Source organism: Bos grunniens, chromosome 13 (genome assembly GCF_055505025.1).
Source record: "Bos grunniens cultivar Pamir isolate PY7600 chromosome 13, Bosgru_T2T1.0, whole genome shotgun sequence".
NCBI classification, from domain to species: Eukaryota; Metazoa; Chordata; class Mammalia; order Artiodactyla; family Bovidae; genus Bos; species Bos grunniens.
The window spans coordinates 2,401,574-2,424,400 of NC_141177.1; the positions used below are offsets into that span (position 1 = coordinate 2,401,574).

The following is a 22,827-nucleotide window of genomic DNA, read 5'->3' on the forward strand; positions in this document are numbered from 1 at the left end:
TGTTCCATTTTCTAAAGATTAAATTGTTCATTGTACAGGCCGCCATCTGCCCTCCCTGGAAGAGATTTAGCTGTTGGCAGAGGCATTCAGAAATCTCGAAGACAAAGTTAAATTTCTTTTTCTTTATTGCCACGCATAACAAATGGCAAATTCATTCATTCACTCATTCGTCTACTCATTCAACACACAGCAAGTGTTTCTTTTGAGACGTCAGCTAACTTCCAAACCGTGGATCTCCTGGGAAAGATCATATGTGGCCCTAGAACGGAGTGATAATTCCACGGTCTTCATTCTTGCCTGGGACCTCTAAAGAGCTAGCTTTCTGTCCCCCATTCTGCCTGTATGCCACCAGGAGTCTAACAGAATTATGTGAGTAACACAAGTTTCCTCCTCCAAGAAGCTTCTAGTCTGTACAGGGTGGATGAGCCACATGCTAACACAACCCACGCCTTGAGCAAAACACAGGAAAAACAGGCCTCGTGGCTGAGTCGAAGCTTCTTGGAAGACCTGAGTAGAAGGACTTTTCAAGAACTGTGGCAGGAACCTTCACATACACACCATTCTTTTATACAGACGGGGTACTGTTGAAGAAGCAGGGATTAACGTCCCCATTTTGCAGGTGAAGCTATTGAGGCTCAGAGAAGATGAAGTAACTGGCTCAAGGTCACAAAACTAGTCAAGTTTGACGTGAGAGCTCAGACTGTCCATTGGGGTGTAAGTCTGGCCCCTGAGTCACATAAAGCAGGGACTCGAGTCCCTCAGACGTCGCACAGTTTGAGCCCTAAACCACTTCCCTTGACCCACCGTGCAAGTTGCATCTGAAGCCGCTCCTCCCGCTTCATGACTCCTCTGGGGCTATTAACTTCCCTTTGTCCTTCACACTTGAGGAGGCACGCTTGTTTTGGTCATGACCCTGGCTGTTCTTCTGGACTATAATTTGGATATTTACTTTTCAGACTACACTCCCTCGAGCAAACCTAAGTCTATACATCATCAGGCCTGACCTGCTTCCTAAGCTTTCCTCATCTCGGTTTTCCCAGACTCTACCAGCAAGCCCAATCATTTAGTCATTCATTCAATCCTGTCATGAACCTACTCAGTTAATTACGGGGTCTCTGCTGTGCGCTCAGGGTCCTACGTGGCGAGCAAGACCAGAAGGATCCCCACCGCTATGGTCCCGGAAAGAAAACGCCTGGGCAATGCTCTCATACAAGCAATGAAAGCACTGCAGTGGAGGCGAACATTGCAGGGGAAAGTGCGTGGATTTATAATTTAGTGTGCGTGTAGCATATCCTGGAGAAGAGGGAGGATGCTACAAGAGAGCTTCTTTTCTATTTTTAAAAAAGGTGACGGATGTATATACTGGCCGTGCTGGGTCTGCGCCGCCGTGGGGCTGCCCTCTAGTGGCGGGCGGGCCTACGCGTCACTGTGCTGCTTGGGTTTCTCATTGCAGCCGCTTCCCGTGTTGCGGAGCTTGGGCTCCAGAGCGCAGGCTCAGTGGTTGTGGCCCGCGGGCTTAGGTGCCCCGAGGCATGTGGGATCTTCCCGGATCAGGGATGGAACCCGTGATTGGCAGGAGGATTCTTTACCACTGAGCCACCACTGAAGCCCTACAACAGACTTCTATAAGGAGGGTCTTCAATGCCAGGACCTGAAGAATTGGTTAAAACTAAGCCAGCCAAAGAATTGAGAAAAGAGAATTCTTAGAGAAATCCCCAGATATTTGGCCTTCAGGCAGAAAGGAGTTTGACTTGTTCAGGGAACTAAAAGAAAGCTACTGTGGTCGGGGCACAGAGCTAAGATATACCAACTCCCTGAGGTTATTACAGACATTTTCATTAAAATAATTCTTACTTCGATCTGGTATATGGGGCACGCAATAGATACAATTTCCAAAACACGTTTGGAACGTATGGCTTATAAAAACATGAATGCTTACTTCCCTGTTGCACATTTGGGTGTTTTAATTGGTCAACTTTTAGATCTAGACGGTTATGCTCCAGAAATTGAGAAAATTACATTCCATCTCGAAGAAGAACCATTCCTGGCGAACTTGCATTCTCTGAGAAAGCTATGTAAAATCCTGAGACTGTTCTTTATCTAGACGAGCGTCATAAAATTTTTCATGAGTGACATAAGCTATACAGTGTATTGGTTTGGAATTTCGGTCAATTTTTTCTAGAAAGATTTTCCAATCTGTTTCCCAAGATGTGTACTTAAGGTTGGTAGAGAAAGATCCATTGTTTTCTTCTTCTTTTTTTTTGCTTCTGAGACTGGAAATAATGTTAAAGGGGAAAGAAAAGAAGAACATTGTAGGGAAGGGATAAATACTTGAAGCCACAACTTGACACTTTTTGCTTTCTTTTCCCGGCAGCCCACATGAGTACTAGAGAGAAAAATGTGGTCTTCAGAGTCTCCTTTCCAGTAAAATTAGTAATAATTTCTTACTAAGTCATCAACAATAAAAGGAAAAGGGCAGATGGGTTTTGCGTAAGTTCAAGAAAAGTCAGGGAGTAGCTGCTGGCAACAAGAAGCAATCTCTGTGATGTTTGAAGCACTTCATTGTCAAGGCAACCAAAATGCTTTATGTGTGTTCTTGTTCTTTCTTTTTATCTTCACGTGACTCTTGCAATATAGTGAGAAGGTCTCCAAGGATAGAGGAATGTATCTTAAAGAGGGTGAGATGGAAGCACGGAAGGAGAGACCAGGTCAGAAGCTCAAGCAGAACCATTGGTTGAGCAAATACATCCAGTGTTGTTAAGTCTCGGTTCATGGCGACCGATATCAAAGGGGTGAGACATAGTCACCACCTTCTAAGAATCACGATTCGGCAAGAGAGACGTGGCTGTTTATCGACGTATTTGTTCAATGAACATTTGCATATCTACTCATGTCAGGCCCTGACTCGAGAAGAGGGTCTCAGCAAGCGTGTGAGGCAGATTGGCTTCGGCTTACAGGGAACATGTGTATAATCTAGTGACGATGGCAGACCATGTAACCAAAAAGTAGATCGGGGTCACCAAAGGGAAGTGAAAGCTGCTCTGGAAGCTTCTAGGGGGCAGTGATGAACGTGTCCATAGGTGACAGCATTACTGAAGAGACCCTGGGACCTTCTTAACGGGAGGGAGCACAGGAAAGTCACCCCATCTAAATACGAAAGAGTCAAGGGTCTTCCCTGGGGGTTCTTCCCAGTGGTTAAGAGTCCGGCTGCCAATGCAGGGGACCCGGGTTCGATCCCCACCTGGTCAGGAGACTAAGATCCCACATACCTCGGTGCGACTGAGCCCGTGTGCCTGGAGCCTGTGCCTGAGACAAGAGAGGCCACCGCAGCGGGAGCTCTCACACCACCTCTGGAAACAATGAGAGAAAGCCCACAGGCAGCGTGGGCAACCCAGTGCAGCCACAGCAAATAAATAAATAATAAGAATTAATAAATAAAAAAAACTTAAAAAGATCTGGTGGAGCTCTGAGACCGTAGAACTAAAAAAAAAGAGGAAGAATCAGGAAACAAGTAACGAAATAGAGGAAAGCTGGGTTAGGCCTTGAAGACAGGAGTAAGACTCTAACACGTGAAGGTGAAGCGGGTAGTATTTCAAGTTGAGAGATCAGCTCGGCTAAGGACAGAAATTTGTCTAAGCGAAGAGCTGGAGAGTTCACTTAACGGACACATTGCTTACAAGACGTGATACTGCACTTCTGATTTCCCTGTTTTCCGTCTGTCTTACCTCTTGTGCGAGGCCAGGGACGTTTCTTGCCTGCTTCAGTGGCTGCTCTTAGACCTTTCAATAGTGCCTGACACGTAGTGGGTGCGGTGAATAGTTGCTGAATGAGTAACAGGGCATTATAGCTAACTAGGGAATGACTGCCTGCTTGCTATGTGCTTTTGTCTGTTTCTTTATTTAATCCTCACAACAGCGCTGTGAGTTAGGTCCTTTGGAGAGGAGGACAGAGGACAGAGGCAGAGAGAATGTGGTCGGCTTGTCCGAAGGGTCCCGGCTAGGATTTGAACTGAGATCTTCCGAACTCTGGGGAACCATATATTTAACTGCCAGGTGGTGAGGCCCTGCCTTGTGGTGTGGCCCAATGATTAGGGGCTGTAACTAACACCAAAAAGGCAGTCTGGGGCCTCCTCTGGTGGTCCAGTGGCTAAGACTCTGAGCTCGCAATGCAAGGGGCCCCAGTTCGATCCCTGGTCAGGAAACTAGATCCCACATGCGGTAACTAAGATCCCACATGCCACAGAAGGCCAGAAGATCCTCCGTGCCACTAAGACCCGGTACAGCTGAAAAAATAAAAAAGGCAGTCTGGGGAGGGCCACAGGAACGTGTTCTAGAGTGGGGGCGATGAGTCATCGGAGGCCGACTGAGGGGGAGGACACGACAGGCCCTCCACATCCCCGAGCTCCAGGCTTCTGCTCTGTAAAGGGTGATGGCTACGTGCATCACAGTTTGTGAGGGCTGCCGATACAGGGTGCAAGCTGGCCCAGATAATTTTCAGAGGGCCCTACTTTTGAGAGCGTCCTGGCACGCCACCTTGGCACATCTGATCTCTCGTCTTTCCACTGATCTTAAAGGGTGACTGCTATTTTCTGTTTCCAGGTGGGAAAAGTAGGATTCAGAGAAACATTAAATTCTGTGTTCAAAGTCATACAGCTAGTGTAACAGGATACCGAAAGGAAAGTTTTCACTTCATGATATTTTGGCCGGCGCCACAAAGTTGCGGACTATAGCAGCTGCACGTGTCATGTTTTAAAGGAAATGGCCACATACTGGCTTGCTCATGTGGTTAACGTGGACATCCCCAGCAGTGGCACATATTAATCCACGAAAGCCCTGCTATGACGCACTGACAAGGGAACCCCTTTCCTATGGTATTCTTGCCAAAAACGCAGAACCCCATCTAACCACGAGACGACAGCAGGCAAACCCGAACTGAGAGGAATCTACAAAATAACTAACCAGTACTCGACGAAAGCGTTACTGTCATCAAAGACAGGGAAAGATGGAAGGGTTCTCACAGATGGGGGAAAAAGATACGTAACAACTAAATCCCAAGTGAAATCTTAAATTAAATCTTGGAGCAGCAAAAGGAAATTTAAGTAATATTCAAATAAGGTCTACAGTTGAGTGAATAGAGTTGAACCAAAGTTGATATCCTGGCTTTGATAACTATCATGGTTGGGTAAGATGTTAACATTACAAAAAGCTGGGTGACGCATCTCTTTAACCATATTTGCAACTAAGTCTAAAGATATTTAAAAATAAAATATAAAAAAGTGGGAGGGGGCTGTTAGACACATTCCCATGAGATCTATTAAGTGGCAGAACAGACTGGCAATCACCATTTTTCCTACGTACCACCAGCATATCTAGGAAAAGCCTGCCCTTTAGGCTCAGCGGGCTCACTTACACCACTGGGTTAAGTCTTAAAGGACTGAGGCGTGAGTTCCAGGTGGGATGGCACAACATATGGTTAACACGAGGTCGAGTCATCAGTGCTGATCTTCGGGTTCATTTCCCGAGCACATTCATATTCGTCCTGCTTTGGCAGAAGGTTGAGTTGATTCTTGGGATCAGGCTTCTCTGGAGGCTGGCCATTTTGCAATTCGTCACCAGCTCTGGCACCAGCTCGACCAGGGTGCTGGCTTCGGGCACCGGACTTTACCAGACAGCCTCTCCTTGGCCACTTTCCATTGCCCATGAGTAAAGGACTCAAAAAAGTCGGTTAAATTAGGCTTGGTGAAGGGACACTGCGTCTTTGAGTAATGAGGTGGGGAAACAGGGAAAATATTTTCCACTAGCTCATGTCTCACTGGATGGCAATCCGGTTTCATGACACTTCATAATAAATCATGGCTTATCGCTCACATGGGAACATAACAGGGCTCCAGTTAAGATTCGTTAGTGGTTGGACAGGAGGAGCAGGTACTGCTGTACATCAGGGTTTCTGGATCATCTTCCCGGCCGCTGGAGGCACTTTTTTATCGTTATATTTACTGTAGCCCTTGTTTAAAGCATAAATAAGTGGAAGGGAAGAGCACCAAATATGAATAATGAAAATAAATTTATCTTATTTATGTGTTTACGTGAGCCTCTGACAATTACTCGGCGCTGCAGTTTGCCTCCAGCGTCCGTCGCTGCTGCGTTCAGAGAAGTTCCCGGCACTTCACGTGCCTCCCTCTCTGCGCCCCCCACCCCCTCCTCCGTATTTTATTTCAAGAACTGCCAGCACGTTCACATTCAAGGACGGAGTCCCGGGGCTCGTGTGTCATTCCAGCTTGAGGTTTCGGCTCGGAACCGTGTCAGTCTCCCTGCTCACGACAGAGGCCCACCAGCAGCTGGACTGCAGCGGTTCATTCAGATTTAAGGAAGAGTGGTTAGAAAAAAGGGCTCGGGGCTGGGCGGGGTAGGATGGGGGCGTTGAAAGATAAAGCCTTTCATTTAGAGATGATGCAGCTGGTGTGCTGTTGGGAAGAGCGAAGACTTTCACGAGAAAGTCCTGGCTGTCAAAGCAGACCACCCTGGGAGGTTTGTGATAAAGACACCAAAGGCTATACAGCTAGGGGACCCTTCGCATTCTAGATGCTTCCTCGGCGAGGACTGTCCTCAGAGGGGAGATCAGTAGGCTGGGGCGCCTGTGGGCTCCCCGTGTTTGCTCACGGACCGACAGGAGGCCCCGAGCCCTTCCCTGAGATGCTGACGGGGCTCCCTGGGCAAGGCCTGCCAAGCTGACGGCCTCAGACCCCGCTCCCCGCGCGCTGACCGCTCTCAGCTGCCTTCCGGCGATTCCCAGCAGGGTGCCGCCATGCAGCCAGACGGACTCACCCTGCCTGTTCCTGAACCCGGACAGAGAGCGAGCCGCGGATGGGAGAGCAGCCGTCAGCGGCCCTGTCACGCGAACCCACAGAAACTTCTGCAGGAGCTGAGGCGGAGCCCCCTGCGGAGCGCCAGCGTGGCTCGAGCAGCCGTTCCTTTTCTGCGGCTTTGTCTTCTGGCCACGCACGTGGCCCGTGGGATCTTATTAACAGGTCCCCGACCGGGGATGGAACCCGAGCCTCCTGCGATGGAAGCTGAGTCTTCCCCACTGGACTGCCAGGCAAGTCCCTCGAGCAGCCATTTATATCCCTCGAGAGGACTTGGAACATTCCAGATGGTTCTACAGGGAAAGGCAACTCATCTGCAGTTAGAGACAGGAGCAAAGTTTTTCTGCGAATTGGGGGCTTTGGCAAGTCATGGCCCGCGAGGGCCTGCGCGTGAAGCTGAAAAAGGAGTCCTGCTTACACTCCGGGGGCCTCCCCAGCCCCGTCTGCCTGGGCTGTCCTGGTTTTGGATCCCCACTCTGGGAAGCCCTCAGTCCCAGGCAAACGGGGATGGTTGACCCCCTCACTGAGGCTCTGGAAAACACGTTCCCAGAGACGCTCCCTCACTCCAGCCTGCCTGGTCCTCACACTGCTGGCATGCGTGCGTGCTCAGTCCTGTCCGACTGCGACCCCATGGACTGTGTAGCCCACCAGGCTCCTCCGTCCATGGGATTCTCCAGGCAAGAGTACTGGAGTGGGTTGCCATTTCCTTCTCCAGGGGATCTTCCCAACCCAGGGATGGAACCCAGGTCACCCGCACGGGCAGATTCTTTATCACGAGCGCCACCTGAATAAACCTACGTATATATGTACGTACATATATTAGGTAATCCATATCCATATCCATGAATGTGTTGTAAACCCGCAAACTACTTTTGAGATGCGGGGATGGGAAGACAGATGGGAAACTTGAAGCTTAGCAAGACTGGGAAGTTTAATCAAGGCCACTCAGCTGGCCAGCGGAAGATGAGCCTAAAGACTTCTGAAATCGGGCTGTCCTTTGCACCCAAGCCTCTCTTTTCCTCCAAGGGGTAAAAATGGAGACCAGAGTTTCCTAAATTTCTCTCCTGTTTGGAATTGATAAAGATGCACTCTGAACTGGACTATTTCATATCTGAATGCGTGAAAAGTGTGTTGATTATACATTAAAAAACTATTTCCCATATTTTCTAAATATTTAAAAGATCCCTCTTAAACATCATGACAGACATATTAAACTCACTTACCAGATTCATAAGGGCTTAAAAAAAATTTTTTTTTGTAGCCTTTCAAACAATCCATCACCCAGTTTGGTTGGGGGAGATGAAAGGATAGCCACTTGAGTGCAGGAAAAATTGTTGGCAAGAAAACATGGCAAATGGTTCCCGTAAAGGTGCCCATTTGGAATGAAATGGTGACGGATGTTTAGAAACCAGTCTTGATGCAAAACTGTAATTTTTGCAAATGGTTTTGTCTGAAGATGGCATTAATATACTCAACGCGCTACTCAGAATGGAGGACGTGCTCTTAAAAAGACATTCCGTTCCCGCACACGAACGGAAGTTTTACCCTAAGCGGGATGAGAAATTACTGTAAATTGGTTTTTACTTCAAAAACGGTTTAATAACCATGACGCACACGGAGCTCCAGTCCACACAATGCATCACTTAATTTCATCCCGAACCTCTGCCGGCTTAAAAACAGATATCGAAACGGGAATACATTCTTGACAATGCTGTTAAGGCAACTTTGCTAACGATTTTTGAACAAGCTCCAACTGAGGCCTAAATGCCGACAATATTCATAAACAACTCTATACCGGCCAATTAGGGAGACAGACACAGCGGCCTGTCAGGGAGATTTGCATGGCTAAGAGTCTGAGATCAGAGAGTGATGAGAGATGGCTCGGAGTGACGGGGGTGCCCAGACGGATGACTATCATTACGATATTACGGGGACTCACACCTTCCCAATTACTGGCAGGATTCATTAATTACCTCCGCATTTCCCTAATAGAATCCGTGCTCCGGCTTATCAGTGCCTTCCCTCTGTCTACCTAAACCCCCACTCAGCAGTCGATCACCTATGAAAAATTAGACCGTGCGCTCCGAGTGGCCTATTTAAAGGAAAAGACAAATTATCGTAGGAAGAGGAGGGGAAAGCGCGGTACCAGAGTCGAAAGCAACAGACACTGCTCTCGTTTCACTCGGGTTTGCTTTTCCTCCCCTTCCTGGAACTGCCATGAGAGGAGATAAGTGGAAGCTGCCGGGAGATCCACTGTGGTGAGTCTGGGAACACAGGTGTCTCTTTTATACACATACACACATTCATTCATTCCCCTGCTTGAAATACATCAATGCCTTTTCATCATACATAAAATAACATCTAAATGTCCACCCACATTTAAAAATTCTAGCCTTCTCTTCTACAATCTATTAAGCCCCACCTCCTCAAGCCTTCTTTCTGCTGGTCTAATGCATTCTACTCCAATCTGCCTCAGGGCCTTTGCATGTGTGGGTTTTTTTGTTTGTTTTCTGGAACGTGGTTTGAGTGAGCCAAATTTGCTTTGCAGCTTACTTTTGGATGACGCTTGAACTAAGGAAGCTTTCACATTTTTAAAGGGTTAAAATGCCAATAAATAAATGGTAAGTAAATAAAAGAGAAGAAGGAGAAGTAGGAGAAGGAAAGGAAGGAAGAGGGGTTAGTGTAGCTTGGCTGACGCCTGAGTTCTAACAATAGATCTTCCCAGATCTTCTCAGGACTGGCTCTTTTTTTTTTTTAATCATTCAGGTCTCCTCCTAAGAAGCTACCCAGAGATGTTTTCCCTGAATATTCACTCCAGAGCAGCCCTCAGTCACCTTCTACATTCCCTTGCTTCATTTTTATCACAGCATGCATCACCAAGGAATGCTAATTTACTAGTTGCATTTATTAGTCAATCACAGTAGTTCTCAACTCTGATGCATATTAGAATCACCTGGAAATCTATTAAAAAATCCTGATGCCCATACCTGATTCCCAGAAAACTGGGTTTGGTTCACTGGGACTTGGACCCAGACACTGATAAGACAGATATTTTTAAAGCTTCTCCCATGATTCTGTGGACAAACTTGAGAACCATTGTCTGTCTCTTCCCATGGAATGCTGCCTCCCTGAGATCAAGGATGTGGTCTTGAGGGAGAGGAAGTGCTGGGTCAATGTTGGATGAGTGGATTAAAGAATATTCATCATATATATGTACAAGGAATTGAGGGCTGCAGCAATGTGACAGTGACGTAAGGCCTCCCGAGCTGAAATCATGCATCAAAAGTGGGTGACAATTCCAGGAACCCCGTGCAGTTGCAGGAGGCTCAGCCCTGGTTAGGGATAATGGAACATGAGTCTTCCAGGCTGTCATCTTGTTACTATCAACAGCATTATCAGTTATCAACTGCTTTTACAATTATGCACAGTGATTCTCTCTGCACAAAGATTCAGCCACCACCAAACTCGCTTCCTCTTTTAAATTAAATACACTGAAAAGAGCAGAGATTTCAATCCTTCATCTGTTCACAGATGAAAAAACATTTCCAAATCGTCAGCGATCGCATTTTTTTTTTTTATTCTAAGGACGGCCAACTGTTCCCAGTGATTTCGATTACATTTCCTACCTATTATTTCATGTAATGGCATCCCTTAAATTTTAAATTAGCTTTGAAGAATAAAAATAATTGAATTCCTGCTGTTTTGTGTACATAGAGGGTGACAGGAGCTAATGTGATAATTTAAACTGTAAATGAGTCTTCACTTTGTGTTCATTAATTACAGCTAATTACTGAATTACAAACCTTCTTGGTTAGGCACTGTTATGTATTCATGTAGCATGTTGAATCTCCAGCTGGTATAAAACTGTTTTATAGACTTACAAGCTGACACACCAAGCTACCACTGAAACAATTCAGTTTGAAAACAAGGGGGGCTGGGAACACGTAACTGCAAATGCTGCTTGGAATTAAAAGAACCACCACAGTGCCTCCAACTCATATCTTTGGGGATAGAGGATCTTGCACATATAATTAGAACAATTTATGCCACAGGAACGAAAAAGAACGCTAGGCTGTTCTCCACTCTGGGTGAAAATCTATCCTATAGCATGTAATTTGTGAGACTCAAGTGTTCCTGCCCTTATCTCCTTGTTCCCTAGAAACTGAGCATCATAATTATTTATTAACTGATCCTGCTTTTAATAACAAAGAAGCAGGAAGGATGCCAGAAATCCTGCCCTTTTTTCATGACCAGAAATGGCTAGAAAGAAAAGATTCAAATAGAGGAGTCAAGGACTAGGTCATGGTGAATCTTCACAGATTTGGTTAACGAACATTTTAAAAAATAGGGTGTGAGGCACTTTCGATTGTTAAGGGTTAGGAGCTTCTACAGTATTTCCGACTCCAGATGGAAGGTCTGTGATGTCTGCTTTACTAAGATTTCCCCTAAGAGAGATTGTTGGAGAAATACTCAGATGGCTGTGTGACCTCTGCTTGGCCAATATAACTGAGCCAACAGGAAGCATGCAAATCCAATGGGCAAGTACTTTCATTTCATCCCTTCTTTTTTATTTCATTCATTCTGTAATTTTATCGAGCGTCTACTTTATGAGGAAAAAAGCCTAGGCCCCATGAGGTACCAATAGATGTACCTGCAAAGCTTTTATACCTGCCTCATACATACTTGCTGCTTCCACTGGGTACCAACCCTGATCTTCCTTTAGAGAACCACCTCTCATACTAAGGCTGATGGCTTGGGTGGGGCTGACCCTGCTTCCCAGCTACCAGCCCGGCACGTGACTCCAATCTGGCCAATCCCTGTGTGGTGCTCTCCTGGCCACAGTGATTGGTCCAGGCATGGACACCTGACCCAGTTCAGTCCAATGAAAGACGTTTGCTGGAACCCTTTGCTTCCCAGGGGCTCAGCTGGAGCTTCCGAGCCACCACGTGGTGGAAATAGTGTCAGAGAACCACGCTGCTGAAGAGCCAGTGAGATTTAAGAGGTTAAGGCCAAATTTCCAGTGAAGCCGTTTAAACGTTTAAAGGTTGGTTTCAGCTTCGTCTGAATCTAGTTACACCATTGACCTTCAGAGGAGCTGATAAATTCCCTCTGGACTTAAACTGGTTTGAGTGGATTTTCTGTCACGGGCAATCCATAGTCATGACTAACATATACATGGTTAAAAACCAAGGTATGGTTTGACACAGCTCAGAGGACATTCTGAGGATACCCAGAGGCAGGGACGATTTCTTTTCTAACTTGGGCAAAGAAAGAGGATCCAGGGAGACTTTCTGGAGGAGGAGGTGGTATTTCAGTAACCCTTTGAAATAAAGGAAGACGTTCTACCATAGGAGACAAGGAAGAGAAAGGAAGCAAGAAGGTGGAATCCAAGGAAAGTATAAGGCTTGCAGGAGGCTCGCAGAGTTTCTGGGACATGCTACCTGAAGGAAGGGAAACCCAACTGAAATATGGGGCCAGACCCCTTGCATGTTTTATCTAGTGGAGGCATACTTGGTGTCAAGCATAGAAGCACAGAGACACCTCTGGGTATTGTGCATCCTAGCCAGGGAGGTCTGGAAGCTTCTGGCTTCAGTTTGGTGAATTTTACCTTTATGATGACTTGGAAGGATTGAGGGGATTAGGGTGCTTTCATAGAGGTGAAAGAGGAAAAGGATATTACCTCCCACAGTTAGTCATGGGTCTCCCAGAGATTTTCCCACAGGGAGAGTGCCACGCTTACTCATCAGGGCTCTAGAAGGATCCTATCTGTGCCTGTTGAGTGGTTCTGTTTTGCCAGACACCAGTGTTAAATATTTCAGCAGCAACTGCAACAATAATAACTGTAGCAAACCATAATTGAGTACTTACTAAATTCCAGATATGGCACTAAGTTTAATGAAAATAACAACACGTTATCAGCAATTGTTATGACTGAAAACAAAAATTATCAGAGAGTTCAGTATGTGCCAGGTACTCTGCTAAGTGCTTTTCTTGATCTTGATAGATTTTCACAGCAGCCCTGTGAGGTAGGGAGTTTTACCACACCCATTGTACAGATGAGAAAACTGAGTCTCTGAGAGGTGAAAGTGAAAGTCGCTCAGTCGTGTCTGACTCTTTGTGCCCTGTGGACTGTACAGAGCAGAATACTGGAGTGGGTAGCTATTCCCTTCTCCAGGACATCTTCCCAACTCAGGGATTGAACCCAGGTCTCCTGCATTGCAGATGTATTCTTTACCGTATGAGCCACAAGGGAAGCCCAAGTTACTGGAGTGGGTACCCTATCCCTTCTCTAGCGGATCTTCCCAACCCAGGAATCAAACTGGGGCCTTCTGCATTGCAGAAGCATTCTTTACCAACTGAGCGGCCTGGGAAGCCCCTGAGAGGTAGAGTGACTCATCCAAACATGTGAACAAGCAGGGCTCAGATCTTAGAAAAATATGATTCTCAAATAAATGCTCTTTGCTACCTTGATACAGTGCCTTTCCTTGTTTTGTTTTTCCATATGCATCCTTTAAAAAAATTATACATTTTTTGGCTGCACTGGGTCTGCGTGTGAGCTTTCTCTAGTTGCGGCAAGCCACGTGTGCGCTCTGGTTGTGGTGAGTGGGCTTCTCGTTGCGGTGGCTTCTCTTGTTTCGGGGCACGGGCTTTACAGGGAGCAGGCTCAGTACTTGTGGCACACAGGCTTAGTTGCTCCGAGGCGTGTGGGGTCTTCCCGGACCGGGGATTAAACCTGTGTCCCCTGCATTGTGAGGTGGATTCTTACCCACTGGACCACGACGGAAGTCACCGTATACATCATTTTTCTGTCACTCTGGACGGAGGAAGGTGGGGGGGAAGGGCCGTCATAGCATGCTCCGCACCATCTCCTTCAGCAAGATCCTTCGGTGAGATCCTCACCACTTTCTCTGCCATAAGGGTCCCTCTCGGCCTTACTTATCTTTGCATCTACCAGAATCTTGCGAGAGAGTCTCACACAGAGCCTGGCACAAAGGAAGTACTCAGAAATAGTTGGTCAAACTGAGCTGCACTAAATTAAAATTGTTCCTTATCAGAGCTTTTAAAGCGCCAGTATAGTCTCCAAACCAGCGAGGAAATCCCTTAAGAAAGGAGCGGACTTCTCATTCAGAAAGCTTCCTGTCTGTTGTGTGGTTTGGGAATATCACATATCCTGGACTTTCTGGGTTCTGTTTCCTTTCTTTTACATCCATGGGCATTCAGAAACACTGTGTGACAAGAAAGAACACGGCCTCCCTTGTCAGCTTGGAGGGCTGTTGGGTTTAGTTTTGGAAGACATCTTTGCACAAACACGCCTCAGAAGCAGAGAGGGCCCCTGGCATACCCTCGGCCCTGCGTCTGTGGGCCTGCCTGCTCTCAGCTCGGCCAAAGCACGGCCAGCAGCTGAAGCCCGTGGTGCAGGGCAGGTGGTCCCAGGCCTGGCGGCGATCACTGAGAAACCTCCAAAATGCCCGCAGCCTCCACATCGGTCTCACTGGGTGTACCGGTCTCTGCTTGCTTTGCGGAGGTCACATTTCCCGAGTTCGCTTTGTGTCTCTGCTTCTGTTGTAGCTGGGAGCCCAGCACTGATCTTAATAACCACTTTTATGGAAACCAAGTCCAATAGCTCTTAAGGGACAACTCACTGTCTCTCTTGACTATGGCTGGGCCTCATGAAACCCATCTTCCTCGTTATTCTTCCAAAACTTATTTCCAGCACCATGTGTCTTAGCATGTACTCTGTTTTGTCCTGCAATGCTGGTAAACCACCTCCTACGAGAGTGAGTTAAACTTGACTCCCCTGTTGTACTGATAGCACTTTGAAGGTGAAGGTGGTGGGCTTTGGGGCTCCTCAGCCTTCGCTTCAAACCCAGACCTGCCACTTCGCAACTCAGCGAGCTTCAGTGAGCCATTTTGCCTCTTGAAATTTGATTTCCTCTTTGGCTAAATGTGAAAGATCACACTTATGTCACTGTGACAATTGCATGAGATGGTGTATGTGAAATAGTCTGTGTTCAGGTCAGTGCGGGACTGGTCATTGCGGTGGCGCTGATGACAGAAACGATGCTGCTTGTTTATATTCCTTTGGCCACACTGGGTCTTGGCTGTGGCCCTCAGAATCTTTAGTTGCGGCACATGAGCTCTTAGCTGAGGCAGGTGGGAGCTAGTTCCCTGACCGGGGATCGAACCGAGGCCTCCTGTATTGGAAGCATGGACTCTTAGCTAGTGAACCCCCAAGGAAGTCCCTATAATATTGTTTATATATTCCACTGAACTCAGGGCATCTTTGGTCAACAGTATTTCCTTAGTCCACCTTTGGTGATTAATTAACATTAATTCAGAATGGAAAAAAGATCTCCAGCCCATTGCTGCTTAAGAAGGGGAGGAAAGGAGAAGAGGAGAGGCAGAGCACCTTTGCCCCCAGGATGGTCCTCAGGACAGATGCTGTTGGTCATCTCCTCAGTGTCCATTTCCCTCTTCTTCCTGCTGATAAGATTCCGGCTTTCTTCTCTGTGGCCACGTGCCCAGCTAACACTCACTCGGCAGCATTGTGCTTCCATGAGGGACATAAAGATACCAAGCTCTGGCTGAGGAAGCTCAAGCGGACTTCTGCTGGGTCTCTGGGAAAGACTTGCCACCCCAGAGAAGAGGGGACCTGGGTGATCGGTACAGTCATTCCACTCCTTGCCCCACCTTGAATGTAGACGTCCTGTCTCATGCCAGCAGCCATCCTGCAGCTGTGAGACAACAACTGAGCGACTCACAGAGACGCCTTCTAACACCATTGCCCGTGGGCACAACACCATAGGCACCTGCTTCTGGGTGCTACGAGAGTGAGAAGAGAAAGCCTCGAGTTACGTAAATCACTCTACATAAAGTGGTGTCTTATTTGCCGCCTAAAGCATTTCTAACTTATAACCTTCCTGCTTTTCTTTGACAGTGAAAAACTTCTGGAAGCCCAATTGAAAAAACGAATTCTCTAGTTCAGTGTGAATAATATTCAGAAATAGCAGCTACAGCCTGCCTCTGCTAATGCAGTGAGTGAAGTGAAAGTCATTCAGTCATGTCTTACTCTTTGTGACCCCATGGACTGTCCATGGAATTCTTCAGGCCAGAATACTGGAGTAGGTAGCCGTTCCCTTCTCCAGAGGATCTTTCCAACCCAGGGATCAAATCCAGGTCTCCCGTATTGCAGGCGGATTCTTTACTAGCTGAGCCATAAGGAAAACCCAAGGATACTGGAGTGGGTAGCCTATCCCTTCTCCAGTGGATCTTCCTGACCAGGAATCGAACCAGGGTCTGCACACAAACCCATGGCAATAATGAAGAATATTAATAGTAATATGAGTTAAGTGGTGATGCTGGCTCAGTTGTGGCATGTCACTTGCAACACTCTTGAGAGTCCCTTGGACTGCAAGGAGATCAAACCAGTAAATCCTAAAGGAAATCAGCTCTGAATATTCCTTGGAAGGACTGATGCTGAAGCTCCAATACTTTGGCCACCTGATGCAAAGGGTCACCTCATTGGAAAATACCCTGATGCTGGGAAAGACTGAAAGCAGAAGAAGGGGGCATCTCAGGATAAGATGATTGGATGATATCATCGACTCAGTGGACAAGAGTTTGAGCAAACTCTGGGAGATAGTGAAGGACAGGGAAGCCTGGCTTGCTGTAATCCCTAGGGTCGCAAAGAGTTGGACATGACTGAGCGACTGAACAACAACTTGGAACATAGTGGGCGTTAAGAGAATTATTTTATTGTATTATTTTTTTTGGCTGAATTGCCGAGCTTGCAGGATCTTAGTTCCCCATCCAGGGATTGAACCCGGGTCCTTGGCAGTGAAAGCAGAGTCCTCACCACTGGACCACCAGGGAATTTCCAAGAAAAATATTTTAAGTTATGGCATGAAAGGGGGCTTCCCTCTTAGCTCAGTCCGTAAAGAATCTGCCTGCAATGCCGGAGACGTGGGTTCAAGTCCTGGGTCTGGAAGAACCCCTGGAGAAGGAAGTGGCTACCCACTCCTGTGTTCTCTCTTGGGGAATCCCATGGACAGATGAGCCGGGGGGGCTACAGTCCATGGGCTTGCAAGAGTCAGACACGACTTAGCGACTAAACCACGACCACCATGGCTTCAAAGCATAAGTGGTAAGTTGCATACTCTATCCACAGCTCCACCAAGTTACTTATCATCTTCCTTTCCCCAACATAGATTTGTTTAACAAGTTTTCTTATCTTTTTCTGTAAATGGGAATGATAATTCCTACGTCACAGCATTGGCATAAATATTAAATGAGTTACGACATGTATAAAGCTGTCACACAGCAGATTACGGATCATTATTATTGCTGTGTGCTGTGCTTTCCTGTATTATTTTCGTGAGATTAACACAGGGACAAAACCTGGGTGATTCTGCTCCAACCTAGTCCATGTTCTGGGTGCCAGTTACCCTCATTTGTAAAATGTGAATTTGATGCCAAACTAGCATTTCCTAAACTTTTTTTTTTTTGCAACATCATGATCACCTGTATTCTCTCTACTATTTGTTTTAACCTAATAGTTTTCTTTAATTTGGCTCACTTTTTTCTTTCTTAGCTTTTATCCCGAGCAACAGTGTCTATGGGGTTATAGATACATTTTTGTTGTTTAGCTGCTCAGTTGTGTCTGACTCTTTGAAACCCCATGGGCAGCAGCACGCCAGACTTCCCTGTCCTTCACCATCTCCCAGAGTTTTCTCAGACGCATGTCAACTGAGTTGGTGATGCCATCCGACCATCTCATCCTCTGTCACCCCCTTCCCCTCTTGTCCTCAATCTTTCCCAGCATCAGAGTCTTTCCCAAAGAGGCGGCTCTTCACATCAGGTGGCCAAAGGATTGGAGCTTCCAGTTCGGCATCAGTCTTCAGGGTTGATTTCCTTGAGAATGGACTGGTTGGATCTCCTTGCTGTCCAAGGGGCTCTCAAGAGTCTTCTCCAGCACCACAGTTTGAAAGCATCAATTCTCTGGTGCTCAGCCTTCTTTATGGTCCAAGTCTCACATCTGTACATGACCACTGGAAAAACCACAGCTTTACCCTTGGTCTGGGAAGATTCCACAGGCTGTGGAGCAACTAAGCCCGAGCACCACAGATACCGAAGGCTGCAAGTTCTAGAGGCCGTGCTCTGCAACAGGAGAAGCCAGCGCAGCGAGAAGCCTGTGCACAGCAATAGAGACCAAACGCAGCTAAAATAAAAATTATAAAAAAGAAAATTCCAGGGTAATGCCAGTGAGTTCATCGGCCGCCCTCAGCCTTCAGCCTCAACGGGGAATGGATGATGCAAAGTCCCTTGCAGCTCATCCAGAGTCCGAAGACCACAGCTGAAAACTGCCCAGGGAGCTCCTCAACCAGGACTTTTCTAAACGGGAGCCATCGAAACCCGAAGGTGCGAAGCTGTGCTGAGGAAGACAGGACAGAGAGCCGGAAAAGGGGCTGAGAATTAGAGCCCTGTGTCTTGACGCCGACCACAGTCGCGACCCAGGACGCCTTTCTGGCGCTTTATGTGCACAACTCAGACTTCACTCTCAGCGTGACAGGGAGACATCCTTAGGGGAGGAGCCGTACCCCGCATTAACCGACGAGAAGACTGGCTTTGGGGAAGGACCCTAAAGCAAATTTTACAACTCTACTTCCTCCCAGTGTGCTGACTTTCCACTTGACCCTGGGCCAGGCTGACAGACCCTCCTTCTCTGTGTGATGCGCCTGGAGGCTTCCCGTTCCTGAGACCGGTGCTGGGAATGATGGAGACGGAGTCACTCGGAAGTAGACATTAATCGGTTCAGCTTATACAGGGCTGGTACAAAGGCTGGTACAGCCTCGATGACTTGTATGAATGAAAGGGTTTCTGGACGGCAGCAGCGTCTCAGACCTGTGGACCTTTGTGTGTGCACTGTCTGTCACAACCATCCCCTCCTTGTTGAGGTCCTCGGTATAAGCAACTTTTGCTTAATTGGGCGTCTGTGCTGAGTCAGGTGTCTAGGCCTTCCATCTCTCCGTTAATACGTGTGGAATTCTTGGGAGTCACACGGTAGCTGGGATTCCCTGGAGAAGACCGTGGCTGTGTTAGGGACAGGCAGGGGAAGGTTGTATCAGGGGCATTGCTGGGAGGTGACCTTCTAGGGTGACTACCAGAGCTGTTCAATGCAGACGCACAAAATAAACAGCCCTCCTTCAAACTTGGCTGTTCGTCGTCTCGGTTTTGGATTCGGAAGCCTGCATCATGGGGAGCCCTTAGCTTTCCACCCAACTGCCGTTGGCTTGTCACGTTCTCCGAAGTGGAAGGGGACTCCTCTACGCACACCGCTTGCACACGCTCCAGACCAGCTTCCCCTGGTGTTTCAGTAGATGGGGAGGGGTGCGGCTCTGGCAGGCAACCCAGGAGGGCAGGAGGGGCTGCGATCGCACCTCGCATCTCTTCACAAAGGTTTGATTCTCTTCCCGAGGATGATCCGCCAGTCTGTAATCAAGGGTTAATTTCACAGCTCACTGCTTCATCTAGCATAATATCCATTCAGACTAATTAAATCTGTCTAATAATGTGAGTGTCTTTGTCTTTGTTCTTCCCCTTCTTTGTTTTACACCCTTCACATCTCATCTCCAGAACCACACGCCATCACACTCTACTTGACAAGCAGAATCCATCCCTAAAATTAAAACATTCCTGACCTATCTGCAATGACAAGGCAGGCGAGCTTCACGGCGCTCCGGCCCATGAAGGCAGCTGACACATTTGTTTTTAATTTCAAAAGAGTAGAAAGTGAAGATCTGACCCCGTCAATCAAGCCCCATGACAAGTTTAATCATTGGTGCCCCACAAAAATCACGGCTAAATAGGAATGCAAATACTGTATCACAGGGCTCTTATAAATGCTAATCAAGGAGAAGTAATCAACTGACAATTTCACTGATCTCTTTTCTGAAGAAGTCACTCAAGGCTCTGTCTCTGGGCCACAAAGAAAAGAGGAAAAGACAAAAGAGGTGGATGAGGTTCCCCTCAACCTTCCTTTTATTTTTCCTTCCAGGACATTTCTTTTTAAAGAGAGAATTGGCTCTTTTGATCCGTCGTGGAACTTGAAAGCGAAGAACTTCCGCAGTTATATGTCAAGTGCACTTTATTATCAGTCCCCGGGCTGGGCAGAAAACGCACCGAAACTTCCGCTAAAATAAAAATCATCATTTGTCTTTGTCATTAATCTCTTCCAAATTCTCTTATATCTAAAAAGTGATTGACCTTCTCTGTGAGAGAAGGAGGGAGAAAAAAGTTTTATACATAGCTGAAAATCTGAAAATTGTGATCACGGTAACTTAAAAAAAAGAAGTAGAAAAAAAAAATCCCTTTTAGAGACTTAATCTGGAGTTGATAAAGAATTTATAACCTCCAAGAAGTTATCAAATAAGCCTCTCTCTCCTCCTGATTCCGATGACTGTGCTTAGAGAGACAGGGGTTGGGGGCTCATTTTTTGAGACCCTCCTTTCACGTGGGAACTGAGAGCTTTGTATTTTATACAGCTTAGAAACCAAGGATTTTTTCTTTCTTCTTGTCTACTTTATTTTTTAACCAGGAGGTCCTTAAAATATCCAGTTCACTGGTTACTTTCTACTGTGTGTGTGCTCAGTTGCTCAGTTGTGTCCAACTCTCTGTGACCTCGTGGACTGCAGCCCGCCAGGCTCCTCTGTCCGTGGGACTCTCCAGGCAGGAATACTGGAGTGGTTGCTGTTTCCTCCTTCAGGGAATCTTCCCGACCCAGGGTCCTAACCCAGGTCTCCTGCATTGGCAGATGGATTTACGACCACTGAGCCACCTGGGAAGCCCTACTTTCTATTATAAATTCCTGTTTTAGGGAATCACAGCAGGAAAAGAAAAAAGCCAGCACTAAGTTACGCCAAGTTTGTCCTGGAATGTTTATTCAATCCTCTAAAGACGGAATCCTCCAGAAACTCCAGTGTTAGCAAGACTCTTTCCTGTAGTGCCACCGAACCAAGCCCTAAATGTCCAGGATGGTCTCCTTCATCTTAAAGACGGGAAAGTGGGAATTTACGGGATTTGGGGAGATGATGATGTCCCCCTTTTGTTGTGTTCCATTTAAGAGGCGGACCGGCCAAACTCCACTGCTGCCTGTTCACCTGCGGCTCAGGAGCAAAGAGTGTTTTTTTTTTTTTTCTTTCCATTTTTAAATGGTTGAGGATGAATGAAAAGAATATTTCTTGATTTAAGAATTACATGAAATTCAGATTTCAGATTCCATAAATAAGGTGTTAGAACACGGCTCATCATTTACATCCTGTCTATGGCCATATTAACATGCTGCAGAATTGAACAGCTGCAACAGAGTTTGTATGACCTGCAGAATTGAAAATATTTACTGTCTGGCTCATTATCAAAAACATTTGCTGACCCCTGATTTATATCATCATGGGAAGGTTGTGAGATCGTAGCTGTGCCTCGATTCCCAAGCCGTGGAAATTCTTTTTTATTGACAAAAAGCTGTGTATAATATTTATACTTATTTATTTGGCCGTACCAGGTTTTTGTTGCAGCATGTGGGACATCCCTGGTGGCCCAGCAGCTAACACTCTGCACTCCCGATGCCTGGGGTTCGATCCCCGGTCAGGGAACTAGAGCCCACATGCTGCAAGTGAATACCCCGCATGCCAAAATTAAAAATGCAGCATGCCACGACGAAGACCCGCGAAGCCAAATAAAAACTTCTTAAAACCCCGCATATATTTTACACGTGCAGTGTGGTGATTTCACATGTGTATTCACTGTGAAATGATCACCACCGTCAGGCTAATTAACACACCCTCACACGGTCGTGTGTGTGTATCTGTGTGTGTGTGGCAAGAACGCTTACGCTCTGTCCTTCCAGCAAATTGCAAGTGTGCCCTGCGGTACCCTCGCCGCTAGACCCCGGTGCTGGGCTCTGGCTCCCCAGAACGTGGTCCCGCAACCACCAAGCGCTGGTCCACCGGGACCAGCATCTCCTCGCTTCCCACTCCCTCAGCCCCGAGAACCACCCTCTACCCTCTGTTTGGCTTTTTTTTTGGTTTTTAGATTCCGCACAGAAGTGAGATCATGCAGAATTTGTCTTTCTCCTCTGGCTCCCTTCACTCAGCGGACTGTCCTTCAGGTGCCTCTGTGTTGCTGCAAACAGCAGAACTGCCTTCTTTCTTGTGGAATGATGTTTTGTCGTGCAGACGTTCTTAGTAGATGGTCACTGGTGAAGATGCTCCGGTTGTGCATGTGTACATTTTTAGCTTGCTGGAGAGGGACAAGCTTTCTTAGTGAAACGAGCGCCTCATTCACCTGGAACCAGACCAGGCGCTTGTCCAGTGTTCACGGGCCCCGTCTGCTGCCTGGGGTCTGAGCACAGGCCGCTTCTCGAAGGGAGAGGGGCTGGCAGCCACCCACTGTGGGTCAGCTGCGGGCCGCTCACGGCTCCTCTCCTAGTAACACTGCTGCAAGTTAAGATCTAGTTCATTTTGGAATAATAACGGAGCTCCCCAAATAGAACACTGTTAACAACACAAAGGGAATTCTGCTCTGTATTTCTATTCTGCCGGATAGTCTCTGAAGCTCAACGTGATGGATAACGCAGAGCTGGGAATTAAAGAGGTCGGTTAATTTGTTGCCCCAACAATACTTGGGCAGGAGATCATAAAAGGGGATATTCCTCTCTGACAGACATGCCCGGGTATTTAATATATCTTCACACATACCCTGACCTACATTTTTTTTACATATTTAAATAATGGTTATCCAGAACATTCTCTTAATATTTCCCAGGGGAGCTTTTAATTCTTATTTCATAGCTAAACTGATTTTCCTTTGGTTAGAGTGATGGTTCTCAACCGGGGGTGATGTGCCTCCCACTAGGGGAAGGAGAGGGAGTCCTGGAGTACGAGCTGGGTGCTGGGGGCACTTGGCGATCC

General features: G+C 47.0%; 1 protein-coding gene across 5 annotated transcripts in view; it reads right to left on the bottom strand.

Moving 5' to 3' along the window:
• The window catches only part of TSHZ2 (teashirt zinc finger homeobox 2), a 508,475-nt gene that overhangs the window by 23,591 nt on the left and 462,057 nt on the right, over positions 1 to 22,827 (bottom strand). The window lies entirely within an intron of this gene.